Source organism: Symphalangus syndactylus, chromosome 7 (genome assembly GCF_028878055.3).
Source record: "Symphalangus syndactylus isolate Jambi chromosome 7, NHGRI_mSymSyn1-v2.1_pri, whole genome shotgun sequence".
NCBI classification, from domain to species: Eukaryota; Metazoa; Chordata; class Mammalia; order Primates; family Hylobatidae; genus Symphalangus; species Symphalangus syndactylus.
The window spans coordinates 64,818,672-64,845,226 of NC_072429.2; the positions used below are offsets into that span (position 1 = coordinate 64,818,672).

Here is a 26,555-nt window from a genome sequence, read left to right on the forward strand (position 1 = left end):
TTAAGATGTTTACCATGATCTTCCCAATAAACTGAATGTACTTTGGTAAAGAATTAATATCATATAAATTTGTTACTGCAATTATATTTATTTATTTATTTTTTCTTTTTTTGAGACGGAGTTTCGCTCTTGTTGCCCAGGCTGGAATGCAATGGTGTGATCTCGGCTCTCCGCGACCTCCGCCTCCTGGGTTCAAGCAATTCTCCTGTCTCAGCCTACTGAGTAGCTGGGATTACAGGCATGCGCCACTGGCTAATGTTGTATTTTTAGTAGAGACGGGGTTTCTCTATGTTGGTCAGGCTGGTCTCGAACTCCTGACCTCAGGTGATCCACCCACCTCAGCCTCCCAAAGTGTTGGAATTACAGGCGTGAGGTGTGAGCCACTGCACCCAGCCTGCAATTATTATTATTATTCTTTTTTGAGATGGAGTCTCATCCTGTCTCCCAGGCTGGAGTGCAGTAGCATGATCTTGGCTCATGGCAACCTCTGTTCCCAGGTTCAATCGATCCTCCCACCTTAGCCTCCTGAGTAGCTGGGACTACAGTTGGGCACCACCATGCCTGGCTAATTTTTGTATTTTTAGTAGAGACGGGGTTTCACCATGTTGTCCAGGCTGGTCTCAAACTCCTGAGCTCAAGCAATTTGCCCGCCTCAGCTGGTATTACAGGCGTGAGCCACTGCACCCTGCCTTTGTTACTGCAATTGTTTTGAATGGTCCCCTTTACAAGCCTATGAGATATTTGATGGCAGAAATCTTCCACAGTGACTTTCTAGTCAACCATCAATACAAATATAAAAATTTGCAGTATTTATTACATACAGCAAATCTTGTATTAATTGCTGACTGCCAAGCTCTCCATAAAGTTCCAGGAATTTAAAAATTAATAATGCATAGTTCTTAATCTTAAGAGTTTCACAGACTAAGAGGGGAGAGAAAAATTTACAGTTGTGAGATACAGAGCAAAGCTAATAGAAGAGTGGAGACTCTAGAAGTTAGAAGCTGCTAACATCCAAGCTGTGCTTTAAGGGATGACTTTGAAAGGTGAACAAGTGAGGAAGAACATTCCTGGATGAGGAAACTCATATAAAGCACGTATAAAGGGGAGAAAGTGCTGGGAGATACAGCTGGAGAGATGGGTTGGTACCTTATCATGGAGAGACTTTCATGCTAGGTTAAGAAGTTTACCCATGCCCAGGGCTGGGCGCAGTGGCTCATGCCTGTAATCCTAGCACTTTGGGAGGCCAAGACGGGTGGATCACGAGGTCAGGAGATCGAGACCATCCTGCCTAACATGGTGAAACCCCGTCTCTACAAAAAATACAAAAAATTAGCCGGGCGTGGTGGCAGGTGCCTGTAGTGCCAGCTACTTGGGAGGCTGAGGCAGGTGCATGGTGTGAACCCGGGAGGTGGAGCTTGCAGTGAGCCGAGATCGCGCCACTGCACTCCAGCCTGGGCGACAGAACGAGACTCCATCTCAAAAAAAAAAAAAAAAAGTTTAAATTGTATCTAGTATACAAAACAAAACCAGTGAAAGTTGTTAGGCAGGGAAGAGATGTGATTAGACTGGTCTTGAATGGAGTAAATAATGGAGACGGATAGGAGGTCAATTCAGGTATAAATTGAGGACCTGAACAAGCTGTGGGGTACTGTCAAATGTTTGTTGAGTGCATACCATTGTATACCAGGTACAGTACATCTTTTAAAAAGGAGCTTATAGTCAGCAGGTTAGATGACACTGAAAGATACAATGTGAGAATCTAAAGAAATTACAAGCATGTGGCCAGGTGCTGTGACTCACTCCTGCAATCCCAGCACTTTGTGGGAGGCTGAAGCGGGTGGATCACTTGAGATCAGGAGTTCGAGACCAGCCTGGCCAACATGGTGAAACCCCATCTACTAAAAGTACGAAAAGTAGCCGGGAGTGGTGGCGAGTGACTGTAATCCCAGCTACTAGGGAGGCTGAGACAAGAGAATCGTTTGAACCTGGGAGGTAGAGGCTGCAGTGAGCAGAGATCGTGTCACTGCACTCCAGCTTGGGCAACAGAGTGAGACTCTGTCTCAAAACAAACAAAGAAACAAACAAACATGGTAGGGAATGACTCCCAGAGTAGGTGATATTGAAGTTGAAAAGTGAAGGAAAAATAGGATTTTAAAGATCTGAACTTATTTGAAGTACTTAGGGTATTTATTGTACATCCTGTATAATCCCTCCATACTCCTAAAGAAAACCATTTTCTTTTGCCCTCACTGTAAATCTACTGAAGCACCTAAAATAGTTATTAAATTTAAAAAAACAATAATGTGATGAGGCCAGAATTAGGTTTCTCTCTTCTGTTCTCCCACGGCACATTACCTTTGCATCATTTGCACACTATTATAATTACTTGAAAATTTGAAAGAGGTCCAAAGAAAGGACAGATATTTAGGAGCGCCAGGAAGGAGACAGCACAAAAGAGAAGGAGGAGTATAAAAGTTAAATAATTTAAAATGGCAAATGCTTTAGAAAGTTCAAATAAAATCTCAGTACTGTAATTTACTGTAATTTGGAGGCCCTTGTTAATGATCTGTTTGCAAGTTAAGTAAGAAATGCACAGTAGGCCAAAAATGAGATTGGACTGAGGACTTCCTATCAGAAAGCTTGGTTGAGAAGTGATGCTACAGAATTTTTTTTGTTCTTTTTTTTTGTTTTATTAAGGAAGGGAGAATAGAGGGTGTCTAATAGGCAACAAAGGTAACTTTTCAAGACTTACTACCATGGATACATGTATTAGTAACTTATAAACAGTATTTCCTCTAGATATTTGCATATATATAATAGAATTAATGTTAGTACATTTTCACTTATCCCTAGAAAAGAATTACTGATGCATACAGACTCTTAACATTTACACTGGAGGTGTATAAGGTATGAACCAGTCGTTTCTGGTAATTTATTGCAACCTGTGATTAAGAGAGAAGGTTAGGACTGAATTAAATCATTTTCCAGCAATTTTTTTTTTTTTTTTTTTTTGAGACAGGGCAACACTCTGTTGCCCGGGCTGGGAGTGCAGTGGTGCCATGATGGTTCACTGCAGCCTCGACCTCCTGGGCTCAACTGATTCTCCCACCTCAGCCTTCTGAGTAACTGGGACTACAGGTCTGCACCACCACGCCCAGCTAAGTTTTGTATTTTTTGTAGATTAGGGGTTTCACTACATTGCCCAGGCTGGTCTCGAACTCCTGGGCTCGAGCAGTCCTCCTGCCTCGGCCTCCCATAAGTGCTGGGATTACAGGTGTGAGCCACTGCACCGAGCTCCAGCAAGATTTTTACATTCTAAATTGGGTTATATTTGTAATAATGAATGTCACTAATAAGAGGAAGTGCAAGTACCAATATGTTCTTTACAGGCCTCATACTGCTGTTTTTCTTTTCTTTCTTTTTCTTTTCATTCTTGGTCATACTGCTGTTTTTCTTAGCCAATTTTCTGGCCAAACTCCTCCTCACCACTTATTTTCTGTGTGCTGATGACTATGCTCTACTACTAAATTCGGCTCTTTTGTCTTGCCAGTTCACACCTTCCCCTAAGGCATAACCATTTACTGCTTAATTTTTGCTTTTCTCCTCTATCTTGCTGGAGTGGTGTAATAAAATTCCAGCTTAACCAATAAGTAAAATGGCTTGCCAATGATGATAAAGACCAGATTTGTTTGGGATATGTAGCAGCACAAATTTAAAAGTAAATAAATAAAACAAGCCCATCTCAATCCTAACTTTCAGATACTGGTGTGACTGAAAACTTAAATTGTTCATGCTAACCAACGTTTTTCAGTTTCCACCTAACATTTTGTTCAGTTTGGTGCCCTCTTGTGCCTCTTATTTTTACAAACACAACTCGGAAGTCCTGGTGACTTTAGAGAAGGCACCTCCAAGTTTTTACTCATACCAGATATTCCTGGATATAACAGGAATTTGAAAACTATTATGTAATTATTCTACGTGTAACATCTGCTCATCAGATTTTAATATTCAAGCCTTGTGGCTTCAAGTCATTGCCTGTGACTGATCATCTTCACAAATGCAAGAGTCCCCTGAAACTGTCTCCCAACCACTAGGGTGCTCATGCTAACCCCTAACCCACTAGACCCACTACAAGATTCAGTATTTGTAAAGCTGAAAACGTGGTTGTGGCGTTTACATTTTCATTCCGATCGGCCTAACCTTCCCTCTCTTCTCTCTTGGATGTTTTCTTGCCTTACCTGGTCTGAGAAATTGTGCCGCCCTACCCTTGCAGAGTTAACAGGGGGACGCTTGCCAGCTGCGTGCAGTCCCGGCGGTCCGGATATGCGGGGAGGTGGCAGCAGGAACGCCTGGGCCAGGCGCTGGTACGTTATCCTGTTACAGACCTTGGCCTAGTCCGTAGGTTGCCCCTGGAGAGGCGACGGGGACACCAGACCCTCGACTGGTTCCGCTCCTCCGCGACAGGCTGAGGGGCACAAGCTCTCTTTCGCCTGGGGACGATCCAATGTTTGGTGGGTCGACCTTAGTCAGGGCCTACTCGCTGTCGCAAAGAAGGTCAAACTCACCTTGGGAAAGTACGCACCGGGACGCAGCTAGCACCATAACAGGCGGTCCCAGCGGAGTCTTCCAGGGTCAGGCCAGGACAGCCAACATGCCCGGCAGGCCGAGAGCCGGAGGCGGGGCCGCCCCCTTCCCGGCAGGCTGCCGACTTCCGGACCTGCGTAGATGCCTCTCTGCGCCTCCAGGCGCGCCCCTCCCCCGGCAGGCCGTTTCCCGGCATGCGCCGCGGAGGAAGAGACGGAGTCGACAAAAACAAACCAAGCCGCGGCGGTGTCCGCGGCCCTGCCGAGCCCTCGGCGTTGCCTCAGGGTCCCCCAGTCGCCTGGGCCCCTCGGCTCTGACAGGCCGCGGCCTTCTGTCCCCCGGCCCCAGACCCAGAGCCGAGGGGCCTGCCTGCGTCCTTCTCCGCCCGGACCCCTCCCTGCCTCCTAGAGTTCGGGGCCGCGGCGGGCGGGCGGCCGGGACGCCGGCGGTTGTGTCGGCTTAGCGGTGCCGAATGGGCGGTTGGTAGCCGCCGCCAAGGACTGGGCGGCGGCGGAAGATGGTGCCGGGGGTCGCTGGCTCTGCTGCTGCCGCCGGGGAAGGAGGAGGCGCTGCCGGGTAAGTGTCGCCGCCGCCCGTGTCCCCTTCCCCCATCTGGCACAGCGGTCGCGCGGCGGGCCCTGACACGGTGGGCCGGGGTCGCAGGGTCCAGAGTTCCGGCCGGCCTGAGCTCGGCCCACGCGCAGGTGTGTGCACCGGGGGGCCCCGGCGCCTCCCGCCCCGGCAGGTGTTGCCCACTGGCCGCCTTCCCGGCGCGACAGCCCCTGTGGAGACAAAAGCGGTTCGAGTCGATGCTCCACCAGGCTGCGGGAGGTGTGAGTCGGATCCTCTCGCTGCGGGGCTGCCTGCGGCTTCCTCGGCCGGAGCCTTGGGATCCCTCCCTTTGCGCTGCCGGTCAGCACCCGGCCTAGTTGCGGGAGTGGCCGAGGGCGCGGGACCTCCGAACCCCCCGAGACGCATCTTGACTTGTGCTCATCGCTGCCAGGGATCAGCCCTTAATTCTGTGTTGGACTTGAGAAACGGGAGAGTGGAGTTTGGCCGAGGCCGAACGAAGCTTACCGAGTGGGAGGAACGGAGAGATGATGTCTTTGTCCCGACCCCAGAGTGCGAGGATTCTACGGTATAAAGTTACTCCTAGGAATGACTCAGCCTGCGCCCGCCCCACGGATAGATTTGGGATGGGTGTGCACGCGGATTTCACAGCTTCCTTGGTAGAAACAAAAATACATTAACCAACAGTAGAAATGGCAGCTTCTGAATGGAATCTCTCTATAGTTTCTTCCACCGCCTGGTGGATGTGCTGTGTTTACTGTTTATGGTTTCGTAATCTAGTCGTTTCCATCATGACTCTTTAAAGTGTGGTCATACCTTGAAGTAGTGTAGACCTGGCTGCCAAGGAAGACTCGTGCTCACTGTTGATAAAGAGTCACGTTACTACGAGACATTCAGCCAGATGGGAATGTTCTCAAGTCTGCTGCAAACATTTAAAGTGTACCTATTTGCAAACCATTTTATTGTGTAGTTTCTTAAGTTTTTGTGTTTTGGTGAAGCTTGTATGATTTATACATAGGTTTGGGCAGTTAGCAATTTAGGAAGAGACTTAAGTAGACCTAATTGTGTGTTTAATCAAGAATGTATTACATTGTGATAGACGATAAAAAGAGGGTCCTTCCACTTATGATCAGATAAAACGGAGAAACCAAGGGACTACTGAGGGAGGTGGCTGAATTTATTTTTTGTATTATTGGATTTATAAGCAGACCATTGCTAGGAATGTGAAAATATGTTCACTTTTTATATTTGTTGTAACAGAATTTGTCCCTAATGAAGATACTTTCTCAATAACATTCCTGTCATGTCTTTTAATGTTTGTGATTGTGTTCAAAACCTGGATAAAGTTTTATGTCAGGGATGCTTTATGTGCTTTATAAGCACATAATGCTTATGTTGAGAAACCTCTGTTGATGGAAAGTGGATATTGACGTAGTTCGTTTTTAAAGTAATTTTATTTAGTCTATTTTGAACTTTTTATGATAATCAAGATATGATTGTTTATGTACTTAATCCTTTATATGTTTGTTATTGGACGACAGGGAAGACAATGAAGCGGTACTTTTGTCCCTGAGTTTTTTTTTTTTTTGGCTCTTGCTGCCAAACACAAGATCAGGATGCGTGGCAGATTTACTTTTAGCAAATCAAGTTCATAAAGGCAGAGGACACAAGACTTTTGTTTTTCGAAATTTTGAACCTAAATTTTGATTATGTTAGCCTGAGAAAAGTTTTTAGACTCTATATAAAGATTAACTTAAAATTTTAAATCATACATTCAGCAAATATTTGAGCATCTACATACTTTACTTTTCAGATGTGTATGTCTTATGAATATCTTTTTAAAAGAATGGCTGATAAAATTTTCTCATTCAGGTAATGATGTTTTCTAACTCCAGTTACACTTTTCTTTTGTAGTAATACTGGCCTAAGACACTTAGGTGAAAATCTAGCAGTCCCTTTCAACACACTTTCATGATTCTTTTATTATCTTTTTACCACTGTGAGGTTTTTGAACTAGTTACATGAGGAACATAAAAATGTTTAAGTAATTGTTCTTGAGTAGAGACTGGGTTTTACTATGTTGGCCAGGCTGGTCTTGAACTCCTGACCTCAGGTGATCTGCCTGTCTCGGACTCCTAAAGCCCGGCCACTGATTGACTTTTGAATAAAGGCCCAAGAGAAGTAAGGGGTCTAAGTGTGTGACTCTCGAAAGGAATTTTTGGCGGAAGAAACAGTAAATGGAAAGGCTCTGATATATATGGCATATACCAAGAAAAATGAAGCTGGACTAGTATGAGAGAGGGGGTAGTAATGGTAGATTGTGGGGCTCTATGTATCCAGATTTGGAAGCCATAGTAAGGAAACTAATGTGCTGTAACTCACAAAGGTCTGCAGATGAATTCAAGTAAACCCAGCATGGCTGGAAAGCAGTTGAAGCCAAATTCACCTCATTTATTCCTGAAATGCTAATTGAACCCCTGCAGCATACTCTTTTAGCTTCAACAATGCAACAATGAACAAGAAAGACATATATGTCTATGTGTGTATATTTATTTATAGGAAATGGGCAACCACTGGAAATTTTCATGGAGGTAAATGACAAATGCAGATTACGTTGAGGATGTAGAATAGATAAAAGGCTAGCCAAGCCGATTGTATAGTGCTAGGTTGATGAGTTTTTGCTTAACTCACATAGATAAAAGGATGTAAAGATTACTTGTCTCTGATTCTTTATTTATTATGGACCGAATCAACTTAATTTGACTGTAAACTGTACCCCCATCATTTAGGGTCCTGAGAGGATGGCATTTCTTTCCATCCCTTTGTAAAGTTCCAGTTCTGTTGGATTACTTTTTGTAAGTTTGCCTCCAAGTACCCTCGTTCCTTGGTTAATTTGTTTCTGCTTTCATAGCTGTTTAGTGAGTGCTCTGAGGATTGTGGAATAACAATCCTCACCCATTTTTTTCATCCATGATTTTTTTCCACCCGTCAGTTTGCTCTTTTGAATTCTCATATTTTATTGGCTTGTAATTGTGCTAGGAGATGAAAATAATTGTGATCCATTTCCTTTTTTTGTCACTGATTTGAGACTGTCCACTCATTTTTTCCTTCACATTGCACACATTATACTTGTTTAGTAACTGTCCAGCATACCTGTTGAAATATTAATTCACTACCATATTATTAATATTACAGTAATATAACGGCTTTTAGTAATTGTTTTACTGCAAATGCCAGATTTGGGCAAGCTGGTTTAATAATTTGGTTGTATGTTTATAGATAATCTTGGTTTAATAGAATGCAGCTAATTCTACATTTTCTTTTGTTTCCCCATCTTCCCTGTCTTATATAATTCTATATTTGCTATATAGATAATTTTGGTTTTACTCTTAGTTTCCATTATAAAATAAAACGCAACTAGAAAATTTTCACTAAAATCATGCATTTTATATAGTTTTTATAAACGATAGGGACACCAAAATGTGTAATGCATTTATATGTACTGATACAGAAAGATTTCTGTTATTTTATGCCGTTCAAGCAAAGTCCATAGAAGTAGGTAGGGTGTTACCTCATTTTTATAAAACCATATTGCCTGAATATACACATATTTCCTGTACACCTAGGGAAAAAACTTGAAGGGTGTGCTCCAAAGTATTTTTCATTTTTGTTTTAAAAGTATTCCTGTTCTGCTATTTTTACCTCGTTTGCTGTCTTTGGGCACTACGTTTCTAAATGCTCGCTTCATTCTTTTGGTGAAGTTGCTTGTCTAGTTTGTAGACAAGGTGTATATTTAGGAAGTCTGAACTTTTATGAAAAAGGTTTTCTTTCAGGGAAATGTGAGGAAAATGCCTGACCTACTCATCTTTCATTCTTTTTCTTGGCAGAGAAGTGGTAGGATCAGATTAGAATATATCTGATTTGGGGAGACTGATGCCCAGTTTTCAGTCCCTGGGCAACGTAGACACTCCATTTGTGGTGGACATTATCTCCATTGATGCAGTAGCCCATGACCCCTCAATGAGGGAGAATTGCTAATAATTGCAGTTTACAGAACTAGAGATCAGGCAAAATTATTTCCAATCATCTTTTCTCTCTGAAGCTTTTAGTCCACTTTAGGGTTATCTAAGTCTCATGTCTTCTATTCAGCTGGAAAGCATCTTGAAGATATTTGTATTCCAGGCACCTAGCAGTGTCTGGCTTATGTTTAGATGCCCCCAAAATAGTGGATGAATAATGAATGTGTCCAGTTTTGAAGGTCAGAGATTGTCATTGGGGTGTCCCCCTTTCACCTTATCATATAAGGAAGCGAATTCTGTTTTGTTTGTTTGTTTTTGTTTTTTTTAGGCAGAGTCTTACCTTGTCGCCCAGGCAGGAGTGCAATGCTGTGATCTAGGCTCACTACAACCACTGCCTCCTGGGCTCAGATGATCCTCCCACCTCAGCCTCCCAGTAGGTGGGATTACAGGCATGCACTACCACTGCCAACTAATTCTTGTATTCTTAGTAGAGACGGGGTTTCACCATGTTGCCCAGGCTGGTCTTGAACTCCTGGCCTGAAGTGAGCCACCCACCTTGGACTCCCAAAGTGCTGGGATTACAGGCATGAGCCACTGTGTCTGGCCTAATTCTAAGTTTTGACTTAGTATTAGAATAGTTGACAGTAGGGCTGGGATAATTGACTTTATCATCATGGTGGTAATCTCTCAAGAGAAAATTGTAAATTAATCTCCAGTTGATAAGTTGGATAGATATTAATGAGTATGTGAGATACTTTCTGGTTCTTTTCCTCAAATATGGGTATATATGGATTCAATTGTTATCTCTGTACATCTGGAAACAAATGCAGTGGGATCAATATATTTTTATTTATTTTTTTGAGATGGTTTCACTCTTGTTGCCCAGGCTGGAGTGCAATGGCACGATCTCAGCTGACCGCAACCTCTGACTCCCGGGTTCAAGCGAGTCTCCTGCCTCAGCCTCCCGAGTAGCTGGAATTACAGGCATGTGCTACCACACTCAGATAATTTCATGTTTTTAGTAGAGATGGGGTTTCTCCATGTTGGTCAGGCTGGTCTCGAACTCCCGACCTCAGGTGATCTGCCCACCTCGGCCTCCCAAAGTGCTGGGTGGCATATAAAGTGGACTAAAAGCTTCAGAGAGAAAAGATGATTGGAAATAATTTTGCCTGATCTCTAGTTCTGTAAACTGCAATTAGCAATTCTCCCTTATTGAGGGGTCACAGGCTACTGCATCAATGGAGATAATGTCCACCACCCTGTCGGATCAATATTTTTTAAAATACAGCTCTCTTCTCCCCTTCATTTATAGCTGACTGTATCCCAGGAGGATTTAGGAGGAACAGATGTCCTCATAATGAGAGATAGGTTTTTTCCCCCCAGATAAGAGAATTCCTGCTACCTTATATTAACTACTTAAGAGTTCTGTAAATTCAGAGAAAGGAGAAAGAATAGGCCACCTGTGGTAAGGGAAGACTTCCCAGAAGTGGTAATAGGACAATACTTGGACTTTGTTTGTTTGTTTGTTTTTGAGACAGAGTCTCGCTCTGTCGCCCAGGATGGAGTGCAGTGGTGTGATCTCAACTCACTGTGAGCTCCGCCTCCTGTGTTCATGCCATTTTCCCACCTCAGCCTCCCAAGTAGCTGGGACTATAGGCACCCGCCACCATGCCAAGCTAATTTTTTTGTATTTTTAGTAGAGACGGGGTTTCACTGTGTTAGCCAGGATGGTCTCGATCTCCTTACCTCGTGATCCACCCGCCTCGGCCTCCCAAGGTGCTGGGATTACAGGCGTGAGCCACCGCACCCGGCAATACTTTGACTTCTGAAGATGAATAAAATTCAGATAAGCAAAGTTGGGGGTATTTTACCTGGCAGGAGTATGTAAAGTGAGGGTATAGGTTTGTCATGTAAGGGAGTAGTTGATGATACTGCCACAAAAATAAACTGGGGTTAATTATGAAGTTCTTGAGTGCTGGAGTTTAATTAAAGTCATAATTGCCACCATTTTTAAAGCTTTTAGAATATTCCTAGCACCGTAAAGGACTCTGAAGTACATTATTGCTATCCTTCTCATTTCTGTGAAAGGTATCGTTGCAATTTATAGATTGTCAACTGATACGTAGAGGTTACCTGAGCCTCAGTGAGTTTGATGGTATTCAAATACAAGTAAATTTTGTTCCTAAGTCTGCCATTTTTATGTTAATCTAGCCTATATCAAGTTGGCAAATTCACATGCTAAGAGGGGTGGGCAGATAGTACAATTAAGTGAAACTGAGTACTGAACCAGAGGTGACAAGGAGAGTGTAGCTGTAAAGAAACCACAGATTTGTGCTCTGCTGTAGGCAACAGTAAGGTGCTAGGGAAGATATTTGAGGGAAGCAGCCTGACTACGTTGGTTGTAACTGGTAGGGAGTATTTAGGAAGGACTGAAGCTGGATAGAGATTTAAAGGCAGAGAGAAGAGGTTGCAGGCTCCTAAGTAAGGGTTATGTCATCGGAAAATGAGGGGTTGGATTAGAAAGGAAAAAATGGGTAGGACTTGGACAGAAATAACTGAAGCCTGGTCCATTGTCACTTTGGAAAGTTTGTAAAAAAGGAAAAAGAGAAATAACTGAAGTTTGGGGCAGTAGTAGAATGATAGTTTATTGACAATGAATAAATTAGGGAATAGATTTAAAGGAAAAGCACCGAATTTAAATTTAGACATGTTGAGTTTGAGGTAACAGTAGGATTTCCAGTAGGAAATATGTAGCATCAGTTACTGCTAGCTCTGAACTCAGAACAGAGATCTGGATTAGTTAATAACAGTAACTGATGTTTGTATTTCACTTTATGGTTTGCATAACTTCCATATATGTATAGATTATTCGTTAGATCCTGACCACAACCCTGCAAGACAGGCACTTTTTCCTTTTTGTAATCAAATGAAAAAACTTGTTAGGTGAAGTCAATTCAGGTCACATTGGGCTAGAACTTGAATATACTTCTTTTGATTCCAAATCTCATGTTCTCTTCACAGTTCTATTCTCCCTCTTAGGTTTACATAAAGATAACAATTGGGGCGTGGTGACTCATGCCTGTATTCCCAGAACTTTGGGAGGCTGAGGCAGACAGATCACTTGGGGTCAGGAGTTTGAGACCAGCCTGGCCAGCATGGCGAAACCCTGTCTTTACTAAAAATACAAAAAAAATTAGCTGGGTGTGGCGGTGGTGCCTATAATCCCAGCCACTCTGGAGGCTGGAATTTTTTTTTTTCAGACGGAGTCTTACTCTGTAGCCCAGGTTGGAGTGCGGTGGCGCGATCTCGGCTCACTGCAAGCTCTGCCTCCTGAGTTCACGCCATTCTCCTGCCTCAGCCTCCCAAGTAGCTGGGACTACAGGTGCCTGCCGTGCCCGGCTAATTTTTTGTATTTTTAGTAGAGACGGGGTTTCACTGTATTAGCCAGGATGGTCTCGATCTCCTGACCTCGTGATCCGCCCCCCTCGGCCTCCCAAAGGAGAATCTCTTGAACCTGGGAGGCGGAGGCTACAACGAGCTGAAGGCTGCAGTGAGCAGAGATCGCGCCACTGCACCCAGCCCCTGGGTGGCTGAGTGAAAGTCCATCTATTTAGAATGAGAGTGGGGCAGAACTCCCCTAGGACCTCAGATTGGGACTGAAATAGGGAAAGCAGGTGGGAATCTTTGTCTTGCTCTCTTGGTGGGACTAACTCTTTTGGGGCAACAAATTCAGGTTCTTTATTTCTTTGTAATGTATAGGGTGTCATCTTTTTTTTTTTTTTTTTAAATGAATATAAGTGTTTTTCCCCTCTAATTATAAAATGTGATTTTTAAAAGAACTGGGAGAAAGTAAAAGTCTGGCATCCAGAGATAGCCAGTGTTAAAAAGATTGCTATTAAATTGATCCAGACTTTCTAAGTGCTTGCATATACGTATGTCCTCCTGCATTAGTTGTAAAAATAAAATCCACAAACAGAATCACATAATATATACTGTAAATTGCTTTTCTTACTGATCAATATGTATAGATCAAAACATTTTTAAATGTCTAAAATTTGATACCTTATGGGGTTGTGTCATAATTTATTTTTTTTTAGAGAGAGGATCTTGCTGGGTCACCCAGGCTGGAGTGCAGTGATGCCATCATAGCTCACTGTAGCCTCCAGCTCCCAGGCTCAAGCAAGCCATATCCTCCTGCCTCAGCCTTCTGAGTAGCTAGGACTATAGGCATAATTTATTTAACCAACCTCCATTGATAGTTTTTAAATTTATCATTTTAAAAAGTAATGGTATAATGAAAATCATTGCATGTGTATACCTTTGTACACTTGTTTCATTCTTTGCTCCCAGCAGTAGAATTGCTGGTTTGTACATTTTAAATTTTGATACATAGTGCCAGATTAAATTTCCTTAAAAGTTGTACCAGTTTGTATTTTTGTCAGAAATGTGCCAGTGGACCCACACTGTTAATCTTGTCAACACTTAGCACTCATTTTAATCATCAGTAGTAATCTGAAGGGTAAAAAGTGGTACCTTGTTGATGTTTTAGTTCTCATTAGTGAATATGTACTTCCAGATAGTTTTATTTTTCTTCATGCTATGGATAGCCATTTGTCATAATACCATTGCATGAAAAGTTGATCCTTTCTCCGCAATTTGAAATCCCACTATTATTGTATAGATATACATGTGCATGTATGCATGTATAAAGATCAATTTGGATCTGTTCAGTTTCATGCATTATGTTTATTAATGTACCATGATTCCTACTAACTTGTTAACTACCGTGTGAGTTATGAGTATGTTTGACATGTTTTGACAATTGTTCTATCCTACAAAGTCAATATATATGGTAGGCAGTTTATAGTAATTCTTAGTGGGCAGAAACTAAAGACTGTTTAAGCAGAGGGTCAAATAATTTAAGAAAATCTTGTGTCAGTTGTTGAGTTACTAACCTGTTACTTTTAATTTAGAATTGGCTTGTGTTAACTTGTATAGTATTAAATATGGTTTCATTTTATAAAAGTTAAGAAAGGACTTTGTATAAAACGAGCATCAAGTCAAATTTTAGGAAATCGTGACTATTTGGTGAAAAGTAATACTTATGTACTAGGCTTATTTATATAAGGCTTATAAAGTTACTTTATAATTCCTTGAATAGCAGTTCATTTCTATGCTTGTACCTTACTTAACAATTACATGCAATAACTTTAGTTCTAGATCATAGAGATTCAACCCACTTACAGGATTTAATGGATTTTACGTAAATTAGGGGGACATGTACATAATAAGCATTCCGAAAGTTGCAAGTTAATAAAAGAATTAGCTCCTTTTAATGATTGTTTTCTTAAAAGAAATCATTGGTTTATTAAGTTTATCCTCTTAAGTTTTAGTAATGTGATCAGTGAGGGTAAACTGTCAGTTTCTAGTTGGAACTTGATTTTACATATACTTTTGTGTTGGGTTTTTTTTTTTTTTTCAATGTCACCTCTGTGTGAATTCTTGTCCATTCTTTCTCAGTCTAACATTTGCAGACCTCTCTTCATATTAGTATTATTGAACTTTTTGGAAGACAGGTAATATGCTTTTTATTACTCTTCAGCACTAGCACACAATAAGTTTCTTAAAATTAGTATTTGTTCAGTGTGTTAGACTCATGTTTAATGTATGATTTGACTATTTATAGAAGATCAGAAGAATAATCTAGTGTACCCGTTTATGTTTTAAGATGAGGAAACTGAGTTTCAGAGAAATTGGTTAACTCCTCAAAATCACAGGAGTAAAGATGTGAAGCTAGGACTAAAAACCAGATCTCTTATTTCTTTCCAAGTATTTTTTATTTCGGGGTGACCAAATATGTACTTGATTGCTAATGTCCCTTTTTGCTGAATGTTTTTTAACAATTGTGACATACAAAGGAGAGAATTCAGTTTCATGGGATCATGTTATTTTGATAGCATATAGGAGTATGTAACAAAGTATACAGTCTTGTGAATAGAGACAGTGTTCCTGTGGATTCTCTTTGAGCAACTTTCTGATTTCGCAGTTTTGGTTGCCGTACTCCTTATCCATGGTTTTGACCTCAAACATGTATTGACTGTTCACTGTCTCTAGGTAGTATGTTAGGTATTGAGGTATAATATGTCGTGACCAAAATTTTTTTTAGCCATTTACAATACAGCTTGGGCGATGTAAGTTATTTGGCAAGTGGCAAAAAAGTGTAGCAGGGCATTTATATATGTTCTGAATACCAACAGTTACTTGAAAGTTGGAATTTGAAGTATGGGCTGTCAGTACTTCAGGAACAAGACCACTGACAGCCAGTACATTGAGGAAGACTTCACGACAGAATATTTGTGAGTTCTTGGTTACATAATGGAAGCTGTGGAATGACATGAGTAGAGGCATGAAAATCCATTTATCCATGCACCTCATTTCAGGAGATCAGCCTAAATGGTAGGGAGCTTCATGTAGGGACCCAAATAAAGGAAATAGTGGAGTGTCAGTCTAAGGAATTTATACTTGAGTAGAAGTTATGAAGCATTTTTAGTTTGGGGAGAAGTAAACATTAAAAGAATCTAAGATTATGTAGTTGGTGGTGCCATCTTAGATGGAATCCGCAGGTAGTAGGTGCTCAGATAGGTAATTGTTAGAGCCCGATATGCAGTAGGAAGATCTGAATTAGATAGCTTAATGGGAATAAAGTGGAAGAGAGGATACACATACTTAGTAACTGTTTATGTGGAACCAAGGAGTACTTATTAATATATGATGTTAAAACATATTAAACCAAGCTGATTACTTTTCTTTTCTTTTTTTTTTAATATAAGATACTGGGAACACATTGGCTGATAAAGAAACTGCTGAAAATTAGCTACCTGCATGTGATCTCTCTCTGTTACTAAGTTACTATTTGGATTCTGCTTTGTCATTTGCTTAGAGTACTGCTACTAGAACCCCAAGAGTACATTTGCTTATGAAACCCTGTTTATTCAACTGATGCTTTTGAGTGCTTTTTGTTATGTCACAGAGTTATTTCCTGTCCCTAGAGAATATTTTGGGAATATTTACTGTGATTTCTTTTTCTTTCTGCAATAGCCGTATGAGGTAGGTATGATAAATATCCACATTTACAGATTAGAGAATGGAAATTTAGACAGACGTGTATTGATGAAGAAAGTTGTTTTATTGTTTTATCTACATTTTTTCTTCTTTTTTTGTTTTTGAGATGGAGTCTCACTCTGCCAACCAGCTGGAATGCAGTGGCATGATCTCGGCTCACTGTAACCTCCACCTTCCGGGTTCAAGTGATCCTCCTGCCTCAACCTCCTGAGTAGCTGGGATTACAGGCGAGAGCCACCACGCCCAGCTAATTTTTGTATTTTCAGTAGAGATGGGGTTTCACCATGTTGGCCAGGCAGTCTCGAACTCCTGACCTCAAGTGATCCACCTGCCTTGGCCTCCCAAAGTGCTGGAATTACAGGCATGAACCACTGTGCCTGGCCTGTTTTATCTACATTTCTTTTCCTGATAATAAAGCCATGCAGCTCGTGGATCTTCTGGAGAAGATTCATTCAGTAGAATTTTATAACTTTGACTTAGATTACACAAAATTGGTCTATATAGGTCATATGATATTTCTTTTAATAAGAGAATTTAAAACATTAGCATGAATAGGTATATTTTATTCATCCTGGTACCCATACAGAATATTTAACTAATTTTATAAACCATACATTTCGATTAAAATCTGACCAGCTTTATTACATGGCCACATAAAGATTAATAATCCAGGGTTGAAATAACAGCTCAAGATAGAAATAGATTTTTTGGCTGCACAGGGTGGCTCACGCCTGTAATCTCAGCACTTTGGGAGGCCGAGGCGGGTGGATCACCTAAGGTCAAGAGTTTGAGACCAGCCTGGCCAACATTGTGAAACTCCATCTCTACTAAAAATACAAAAAGGAGCTGGGTGTGGTGGCAGGTGCCTGTAATCCCAGCTATTCGGGAGGCTGAGGCAGGGAGAATTGCTTGAACCCAGGAGGCGGAGGTTGCAGTGAGCTGAGATTGTGCCACTGCACTACATCCAGCCTTGGGCAACAGAGTGAGACTCCATCTCAAAAGAAAAAAAAAAAGAAAAAGAAAAGTGATGATCTGGCCAAGCATGGTGAGTCACACCTGTAATCCCAGCACTTGGAGAAGCCAAGGTGGGAGGATCACTTGAGAGGGCTGGAATTCATGACCAGCCTGAGCAACATAGAGAGACCCCATCTCTTAAAGAAAAAGAAAAGAAGAAAAGGAAGTAATGATCCTTGTGAGGAAAAATAGGTCAGTGTCCTCTTGTTTTGACTGGATCAGAGTGTTCAGGCAAAGGAGTAATCGAACTCCTTTACCATTTACTGTTGTATAGATCTGGTCCTTTGGCTGGTGGCAGTGGCTCAAGCCTGTAATCTCAACACTTGGGGAGGCTGAGACGGGTGAATTACCTTACCTGAGGTCAGGAGTTTGAGACCAGCCTGGCCAACGTGGTGAAACCCTTTCTCTACTAAAAAATACAAAGAATTAGCTGGGCGTGGTGGTGGGTGCGTGTAATCACAGCTACTTGGGAGGCTGAAGCAAGAGAATTCCTTGAACCCAGGAGGCAGAGGTTGCAGTGAGCTGAGATCATGCCATTGCATTCTAGCCTGGGCAACAAGAGCAAAACTCCATTTCAAAAAAAAAGAAAAAAAGATCTGGTCCTTCACACATTGTTATATACATAAGATTGTACAGCCCTTTGAGAAAGAGACCAGTTATGTCTGTTTCCCTAAACAACTGGCTTGAGAGTCCAATTTATACAACTTACTTGTAGAATGTTTAGTAATTAGGCACTTTGCGTGTCACCTAGGTCAGCCTCCCTCTTAATGCAGTGACAGGTCCGGGGAAATTCAATTCAAGTAAAGATTTCATGTTTCATGCCTGTAGTGATTGTTGTTAAACATTAAGATTGAGAGTGTAGTCTGAGAATAAGAAAACCTTGAATATCCTTTATATTGGTTAGATGTTGGTGCAGTTTGTTTTCGTGTATACGTGTTTACTTATAGGAAACTGTAATTTTCATTATTGGCAATTGTTTCTGTGTTCCCTTTATTTAGTAAAGCATATTTAGTGTTTATGCCTTGCCATGGATTACAGAGTGGTCACTCTGTGTATTAGACATTGTTTGTATGTTCTGCTCGTGTTAATGGATTGGCTGCAAATAAGATATGCCAATGACCAATAGGATATGCTTAGTCCACACTTAATTAAGAACATGTGCCCTTGCTAAAACCTACAGTATAATAATAAAAAATAAAAAAAAAAGAAGAAAGATTAAAAAAAAAAAGAACATGTGGCTGATTTTTCTTTTCTTTTTGTTTTTTCTAAAGATAGTCTTGGCTCTGTTGCCTAGGCTGGAGTGCTGTGGCACAATCTCTGCTTGCTGCAGCCTCAACCTCCCAGGTTCAAGCCATCCTCCTGCCTCAGTGCCCCCACCCCACCCTGCCGTAACTGAGACTACAGGTGTGCGTCACCACACCTGGATAATTTTTGTATATTTGTAGATATGGAGTCTCACCATGTTGCCCAGGTTGGTCTGGAACTCTTGATCTCAAGTAATCCACCTGCCTTGGCCTCCCAAGGGTGCTGCCAGTGCACCCAGTATGTTGCTGATTTTCTTTGAGACATAATGGGAAAGAAAATTTTCTCAGCTCTGTCTTACCACAGTGAAAGACTGCCTTCAGAGTGTTTCAGTTACCTCTTCCCATCAATATGAGAAAAGATGAGTGTGAGGAATAGGTAGAGGGAAAAATTAAAGTTTTTTGTGTAGCATGAATTATGGGAGGGGATTATATAGGTAATTTCGAGCATGCACATAGCTCTTGTATAGGCACTGTGCCAGTAGGTAGGTATTAGAGTAGACATGGTTCTTTATAGTAGCCTTATATAAAATGGACTTGCTTTGGTGAAACAGCTCCTGGCATCATTCAGACATTTTTATCCTGTTGTGTGGGTGCGGAAACACTGGGATTGTTCTATGAACTTTCTTTTGTTTTTGTATTTTTATAATTTTTTTTTTTTTTTTTTTGAGACGGAGATTCACTGGAGTGCAGTGGCGGAATCTCGGCTCACTGCAACCTCTGCCTCCCGGGTTCAAGTGATTCTCCTGCCTCAGCCTTCCAGGTAGCTGGGATTACAGGCATGCACCGCCATGCCCAGCTAATTTTGTATCTTTTCTTTTTCACTACAGACGGGGTTTCACCATGTTGGCCAGGCTGGTCTTGAACTCCTGACCTCAAGTGATCCACCTGCCTTTCCCTTCCAAAGTGCTGTGATTACAGGCGTGAGCCACCATGCCCGGCTGTATCTTTATAATTCTTACAGAAATCAAAAACACAGAAAGATAGGCAATAGAAGAATGAGCTATGATGTACCCATTGTTTTGATTCGGTTGTTATCACCTCATGGCCAATCTTGTTTTAGCTATACTTCCATCTGCTTCTCATTCTCTTGTTACTTTAGACCTGTAAATTTTGAAGAACAGATATCCCCTACAATAGCCCTGTGAGGAAGATGTCATCCCTACTTTTGAGATAAGAAAATTGAATGCTAGGATAAATTTCTTTTCTAAAATCACCCAGCTTGTAAGTGGCAGAATAAGAATTTTAACCAGGTCTGTTAAGTTCTTCCTCTGCAGTCAGTTGTTTTTTCTTCTGTTTAGGTCAGATTATAACCAAGGAGTGTGGTGTATTCTGACAGCAGCTAAATGTTTTACTGGAGTATTACCAATTCAGTACCTACAGACACTTGTTATTAATTGTTTTGGGTTAGGGTTAGCTTAGAGTTAGATTTTTTTCCTTTCCTCTGCATTCTTTTTGACCATCTAAAAAATCATATTGAAGGCCGGGTGCAGTGGTTCATGCCTGTAATCCCAGCACTTTGGGAGGCTGAGGCAGACAGATCACCTGAGGTGAGGAGTTCCAGACCAGCCTAGCCAACATGGCGAAACCCTGCCTTACTAAAAATACAAAACAATTAGCTGGGCGTGGTGGCAGGTGCCTGTAGTCTCAGCTACTCCCGAGGCTGAGGCAGGAGAATCACTTGAATTCGGGAAGGGGAGGTTGCTGTGCACTCCAGCCTGGGAGACAGACCGAGACTCTGTCTCCAAAAAAACAAACAAAAAAAAACCATTACATATACTGTTTTTATTAATACTGTAAGCTTTATTAAAAGTTATTCTCTGGCCGGGCACGGTGGCTCACGCCTGTAATCCCAGCACTTTGGGAGGCTGAGGCGGGCGGACCACAAGGTCAGGAGATCGAGACCATCCTGGCTAACACAGCGAAACCCCGTCTCTACTAAAAAATACAAAATATTAGCTGGGCGTGGTGGCGGGCGCCTGTAGTCGCAGCTACTTGGGAGGCTGAGGCAAGAGAATGGCGTGAACCTGGGAGGCAGAGCTTCCGGTGAGCCAAGATGGCGCCACTGTACTCCAGCCTGGGCCACAGAGCGAGACTCTGTCTAAAAAAAAATAAAATAAAATTATTCTCTCATATTTTAAAATTTCTATTCAAGACAACCCTGGGCAACATGGAGAAACCCCGTCTCTACAAAAAATTAGCTGGGCATGGTGATGCATGCCTGTAGTCCCAGTTACTTGGGAGGCTTAAGTGGGAGAATTGCTTGAGCCAGGGGGGGTTGTGAGGTGCTGTGAGCTGTGATCCCGCCACTATACTCTAGCCTGGGTGACAGGACGAGATCCTGTCTTAAAAAATGTATAAATCAAATTTTTAATTTTTATCCATAACATTTTAAATCCTGTCTTATAATATGAATAACAAAAGAATGAGTAGGCAAATATTTGTTACTAATAAATGTAGGAAAGTGTCTTGTGTATGCTTTAACTATTTCAAATTTTTTCCCTAAAATTGAGTTCATGGTACAGTTATTGGCTTAAGGAAATGTGATTTTATAAAACCTTTGCTTATCTACCTCCACACACACAGTTGCTTTCCAGAAACATCATAATTATTTAAAGTACATTCCGACCTGCAATATGAATGTTGAATGTGATTAAAATAATACGTTTTCTAGTGTTTTATTAAGGAAATTTGCAAACATATACAAAAGTAGAGAGAATGTTACAGTGAACCTAATATAACCATCTCACTTGGTTTAATAAATACCAACATATTGCCAATCTCACCTTTCTACTGCCCAGCTAATTCTGTTCTTTCCTTCCAGCCTTCCTTCCTTCACTTATTTTTGCTGGACTAGTTTAAAGTAAGACTTAGGCATCATTTTACACACTAATTTTTCAGAGTTCATTTTCTGTTACTACAATGCCATTATCATCCAAACAAAAGTAATCGTAATTCATAATCTGATACCCTGTCCATATTTAGATTTGCACATTTATCCCAAAAATGTTTTTATACAGTTGTTTTGAGTCGGGATCCAGGATCCAAACAAGTTCACACATGGCATTTGTTTATTTTGTCTCTTCCATCTTTTTTAGTTTATAAAAGTCTTCTCTCTCTTTTTTTTTTTTTTAAGAAACCATTTGTTGAAGAAACAGAGTCATTGTTCTGTGGAATGCTTATTCTGAATTTAGCTGTTGATCATAATGTTTGTCTTTGTCTTTATACTCCATGTTTCCTAGAAACTGGAAACCGTAGGTACATATAGATGCTTGGTTAAATTCAGGTTTACTTTTTCAGAGGTGGTCTGGGGTGGAAAGAAAACTTTATACTTGGTCTGTGCCCAGTTGAATCACTGTTAGCTGGAGGTTTTCCATATAAATGGACTGAAATACCTATCTTTTTTGTTTTGTTTTGTTTTGTTTTGTTTTGAGACGGTCTCTGCCTTGCCCAGGCTGAAGTGCAGTGGTGTGATCTTGGCTCACTGCATCCTCTATCCCCCAGGCTGAAACAATCCTCCCACCTCAGCCCCGCAAGTAGCTGGGAGTACAGGTGTGCACCATCATACCTGGCTAATTTTTGTATATTTTGTAGAGACAGGGTTTTGCCATGTTACCCAGGCTGGTCTTGAACTCCCGAGCTCAAGTGATCAGCCTGCTTCGGCCTCCCAAAGTGCTGGGATTACAGGCGTGAGCCACTGTGCCCAGCTATCCAAAATACATTTCATATAGGAAAGACAGTGCTTAATTTCTTTGCTTTTTAATTTTTTATCATGGGTTCTATCTTAGCTCACTGAGGTTTTTTGTTTTTGTTTTTTTGAGTATCATTATGCAACATGGATTTTTACGGGTTTTTGCCATTCAGTTATTTGTACTCATTCTTTTGATGCTCAGAATGTCCCATCATAGCCAGTAGAAGCCTTTTTAAAGTTGTTTTCCTTGCCTTTTTGACCTAATCTCTTTAGTCTTTGATAGCTGTCTTGCTTTATGGCATATTAAGATGTTCCAAGCTTATGTGATTGGTACATTTTCTACTTTAGACATTTAGCATTAGCCACTTCTCCAAAGGTTCTTTCTAGAAACCATAGTAGGCCGGGCGTGGTGGCTTACACCTGTAATCCCAGCACTTTGGGAGGCCGAGGTGGGTGGAACATGAGGTCAGGAGTTCGAGACCATCCTGACCAACATGGCAAAACTCTCTCTCTCTAAAAATACAAAAATTAGCCAGGCATGGTGGTGGGTGCCTGTAATCCCAGCTACTTGGGAGGCTGAGGCAGGAGAATCGCTTGAACCCAGGAGGCAGAGGTTGCAGTGAGCCCAGATTGTGTCATTGCACTCCAGTCTGGGCGACAAGAGCAAGACTCCGTCTCAAAAACAAAACAAAACAAAAAAACCATAGTATGAGTGTGCAATGAGGTTAGCCAACTCTATAGTTAGAAGGAACAGTCCCACAAAACTGCCCTCATTTCGGATACTAGCAGCAAGTTCGGCGGTACCCAGAACCCACCCTCACTTCAAACCAGCTGACTACAAACTCACAGGTTCCCCATATCCACCCTCTCTTTGGAGAATTCACTGGAACAGGTCAGGGAACGAAGGAAAGCACTATACTCACAATTACACTTTTATTATAAGAGGATACAAAAATTAAAATGAGGCAAAAAAAAAAAATAGGCAGAGAGCAGAATCTGGAAGGGGTCCAAACTCAGAGCTTCTGGCCATCATTGCTGGTGGAGTCATAGACAGCATTACCTTCTCTTGGCCACAATATGTGGCAATATACACAAGAGTATTGCTCACTAGGGAAGCTCACGTGAGTCTTTGGTGTCCAGAGTTTTTATTAGTGCTTGATCCTGTGCTGTCCACGTGACTGACCTTTAGTCTCTAGCCCTTTCTGGAGGTCAGACCAATGTCTTTAGTCAGTAGTTCCTCTGGAGGTCAGAACTGAACTGACACATGAGTCACATTGCTATACTGACGTGACTGAAGCCCTGAGGCAAACAAAGATAGTTCTATCTGTCAGGACATTACAGGGCCTAGATATCACCTCCCAGTAGCGAAGGGCAAAGGCCAGACCTTTCTTTGGTTAATGTTAATTTTTCACCGCCTGTTGTGCTATGGGTACTTTTGGCTCTAGGTCTGTCAATGCCTTTTTTTCAGTGGAGCTATGGAATAAATGTTTTATGGAAAGAGAAAAATTCTTGTTTATACTAGTATTTCTAAAGTAGTTTTTACTTTATACATTTTATTTCTTTTCTCTTGGGTTGAAAACCTTGGAATCTTAGGTCGAAAATCTTGTTTGCTTGGTAGGTGAAAAATACTGTCTTCTTTTTAGATTTGTATTTCTTTGATTACTGAAGAGGCCTCAAATACTTTCCACATTTGTTAACCACTTGATAACCTACTCATGCCCTTTGCCTATTTATCTATTGTGAGTCTTTGTGATTTTCTTATTAATTTATAGGAACTCTTACTAAAAAGCTAATAGTAACCCTTAGTCACTTGTTATTGTCATTCTCACCAGCAATCACATCTTTGGATATTTGAATTAAATGATGGGTGGCAGGTATGGAAAATAACTTCCTCTTTTTGGTTTTCTACCCTTTCCTCTCCCCCTAAGCTAGAATACCAGTCATTCTGTGATCAGTCCTGGGTCTGTCATCTGCTAGAAAGAAAACTGGGAAATTGGGCTTGTCTCCGGGCAGGACTTCTTTGTATTGTTGCTGTCACTTCCATATGATGGAAGTGCCGCTTACCAGGAGGTTCAGTCCTTCACTAGTAGATGCCTGGTATTAACTAAGGTATGTGCAGCTCTCCCTGAAGTGGCTGTAGTTGCTTAAGCTTTGGAGGAAGAGGCACACACTTTCTCTCAAAAGGACCAGATAGTTAAGTATTTTAGGTTTTACTCTCCAAGAGGCAAAATTGAGGCTATGATGTGTAGATGTTTAATGTAATAAGAGAGAAAACTCCTGCTGCATCCCATTTGTCCGGGATGAGCCATCCAGGATGGTGGGCCTGTTTTATGCCCAGTTGGCATCAGTTCGAGACTATCTCTGGATCCACAGGGGACTACCTGAGGGGGATGAGCCTGGGAGTAGAGGCCAACACCATGTTACTTTCTGCTTTGAGAGCAGATCCTGAATTACCCTCCTCTTCTTCCGGAAAGCCTGGTGGGAGACCACGTGACCTGTTGGGTCTTCCACTCTAGAGCCAAGATTATACTCCTCACTGCCCTGCGGTTGCCAGCAGTAGCAGTGGAGTTCCCTATTTGAAGGTGGCCCCAGTGTGTGCCCTGGGAGTGAAGTGTGTAAGGATGCAAAGAGGTAGCTGTGTGTGTTAAACACTCAGCTCTGTTCTTGGCTACGATAGGTAGGTTCTCCTCTATATGTTTCTTTAGCTATGAAGTGTTCAGTATGCACATTTCTAGAGAATTCCACACTGCCAGGATGACCAGGTATGGAAAAATTTCTCTCTGCTACATGCCGAGATCACCTTTTCTTTTCTTAAATTTTAAGTTATAGGGTACATGTGCGGGATATATGAGTTTGTTACATGGGTAAACATGTGCCACAGTGGTTTGCTGCACGGATCATCCCATCACCTAAGTATTAAGCCCAGCATCCATTAGCGATTCTTCCTGATGCTGTCCCTCCTCCCACCCCTTACCCTCTGACAGGCCCCAGTGAGTGTTGTTTCCCCATCCTACGCCCGTGTGTCTATATGTTCTCATCAGTAACAGGATTGCTGGGTTAAATGGTATTTCTGCCTCAAGGTCTTTGAGGAATCGCCACACTGTCTTCCACAATGGTTAAACTAATTTACACTCCCACCAACAGTGTAAAAGCATTCCTTTTACTCCACAACCTTGCCAGCATCTGTCTTTTTCTTTGACTTTTTAATAATGTCCATTCTGACTAGTGTAAGATGATATACCATTATGGTTTTGCTTTACATTTCTCTAATGATCTTTGATGTTGAGCTTTTTTTCATGTTTGTTGGCTGCATGTATGTTTTCTTTTTCTTGTAAAATTTGTTTAAGTTCCTTGGAGATGCTGGATATTACCTTTGTCAGATGGATAGATTGCAAAAATTTTCTTCCATCTTGTAGGTTGTCTCTTCACTCTGATGATAGTTTATTTTGCTGTGCAGAAGCTCTTTAGTTTAATTAGATTCGATTTGTCAATTTTTGCTTTTGTTGCAATTGCTTTTGGCTTTTTTGTCATGAAATCTTTGCGGTGCCTATGTCCTGAATGGTATTGCCTAGGTATTCTTCTAGGGTTTCATAGTTTTGAGTTTTACATTTAAGTCTTTAATCCATCTTGAGCTGATTTTTGTATGTGGTGTAAGGAAGGAATTCCGTTTCAGTTTTCTGCGTATGGCTAGCCAAGGCTCCAAGCACCGTTTATTAAATAGGGAATCCTTTCCCCATTGCTTGTTTCTGTCAGGTTTGTGAAAGATCAGGTGGTTGTAGGTGAAGATCACCTTTTCATTTATGGACACAAGGAAATCTTGTTCTCTCAGGATCTGGGTCCATGCCATTTCTTGGATGATGACTTTGCTTTTCGTTGAAAACCTTACCTTGTCACATTTAAAGTGTTCTATTATTCCACTCTTCTTACTTCATATTGAAAGAGGTTTTTTTTGTATTATATTTAGTAAAGGAAATTTTTTAAAGGGTCATATAAAGGAGAAAATCTGCAAGGGGGAACAAGTGTTCCTATTTCTAAAGGAACAGTAAAGTCCCAAGTCATAGAATATGCTTACTATATGTAGTCTTATATAAGGGATTTTAATGTAGTATGTTCATGTTCTTTTTTTCCTCGTGATCCAGCTATGGATTTTAAGTTTTTACGACTTTCTGTCTATGTGACTTTAGGAAACAACTTCTTTGAGCCATAGTTTTGTCATTTGAATGATGCGGATAATTCTTAACCTCTCTCACTATA

The 26,555-nt window shown here is 41.4% G+C and overlaps 1 protein-coding gene across 10 annotated transcripts in view; it reads left to right on the forward strand.

Annotated features, from left to right (window-relative positions):
* Positions 1–4,727: 4,727 nt before the first annotated feature.
* The window catches only part of RB1CC1 (RB1 inducible coiled-coil 1), a 99,200-nt gene continuing 77,372 nt past the window's right edge, over positions 4,728–26,555 (forward strand). For 7 of the 10 annotated variants that reach the window (XR_008658990.2, XM_055286424.2, XM_055286425.2 and 4 more), the window contains exon 1: positions 4,766–5,160. The gene's annotated coding sequence lies outside the window, so the exon portion shown is untranslated. Of the gene's footprint in view, positions 5,161–26,555 lie in introns of all 10 variants that reach the window. The other 3 variants (XM_055286419.2, XM_055286420.2, XM_055286422.2) reach the window with 3 other exon arrangements.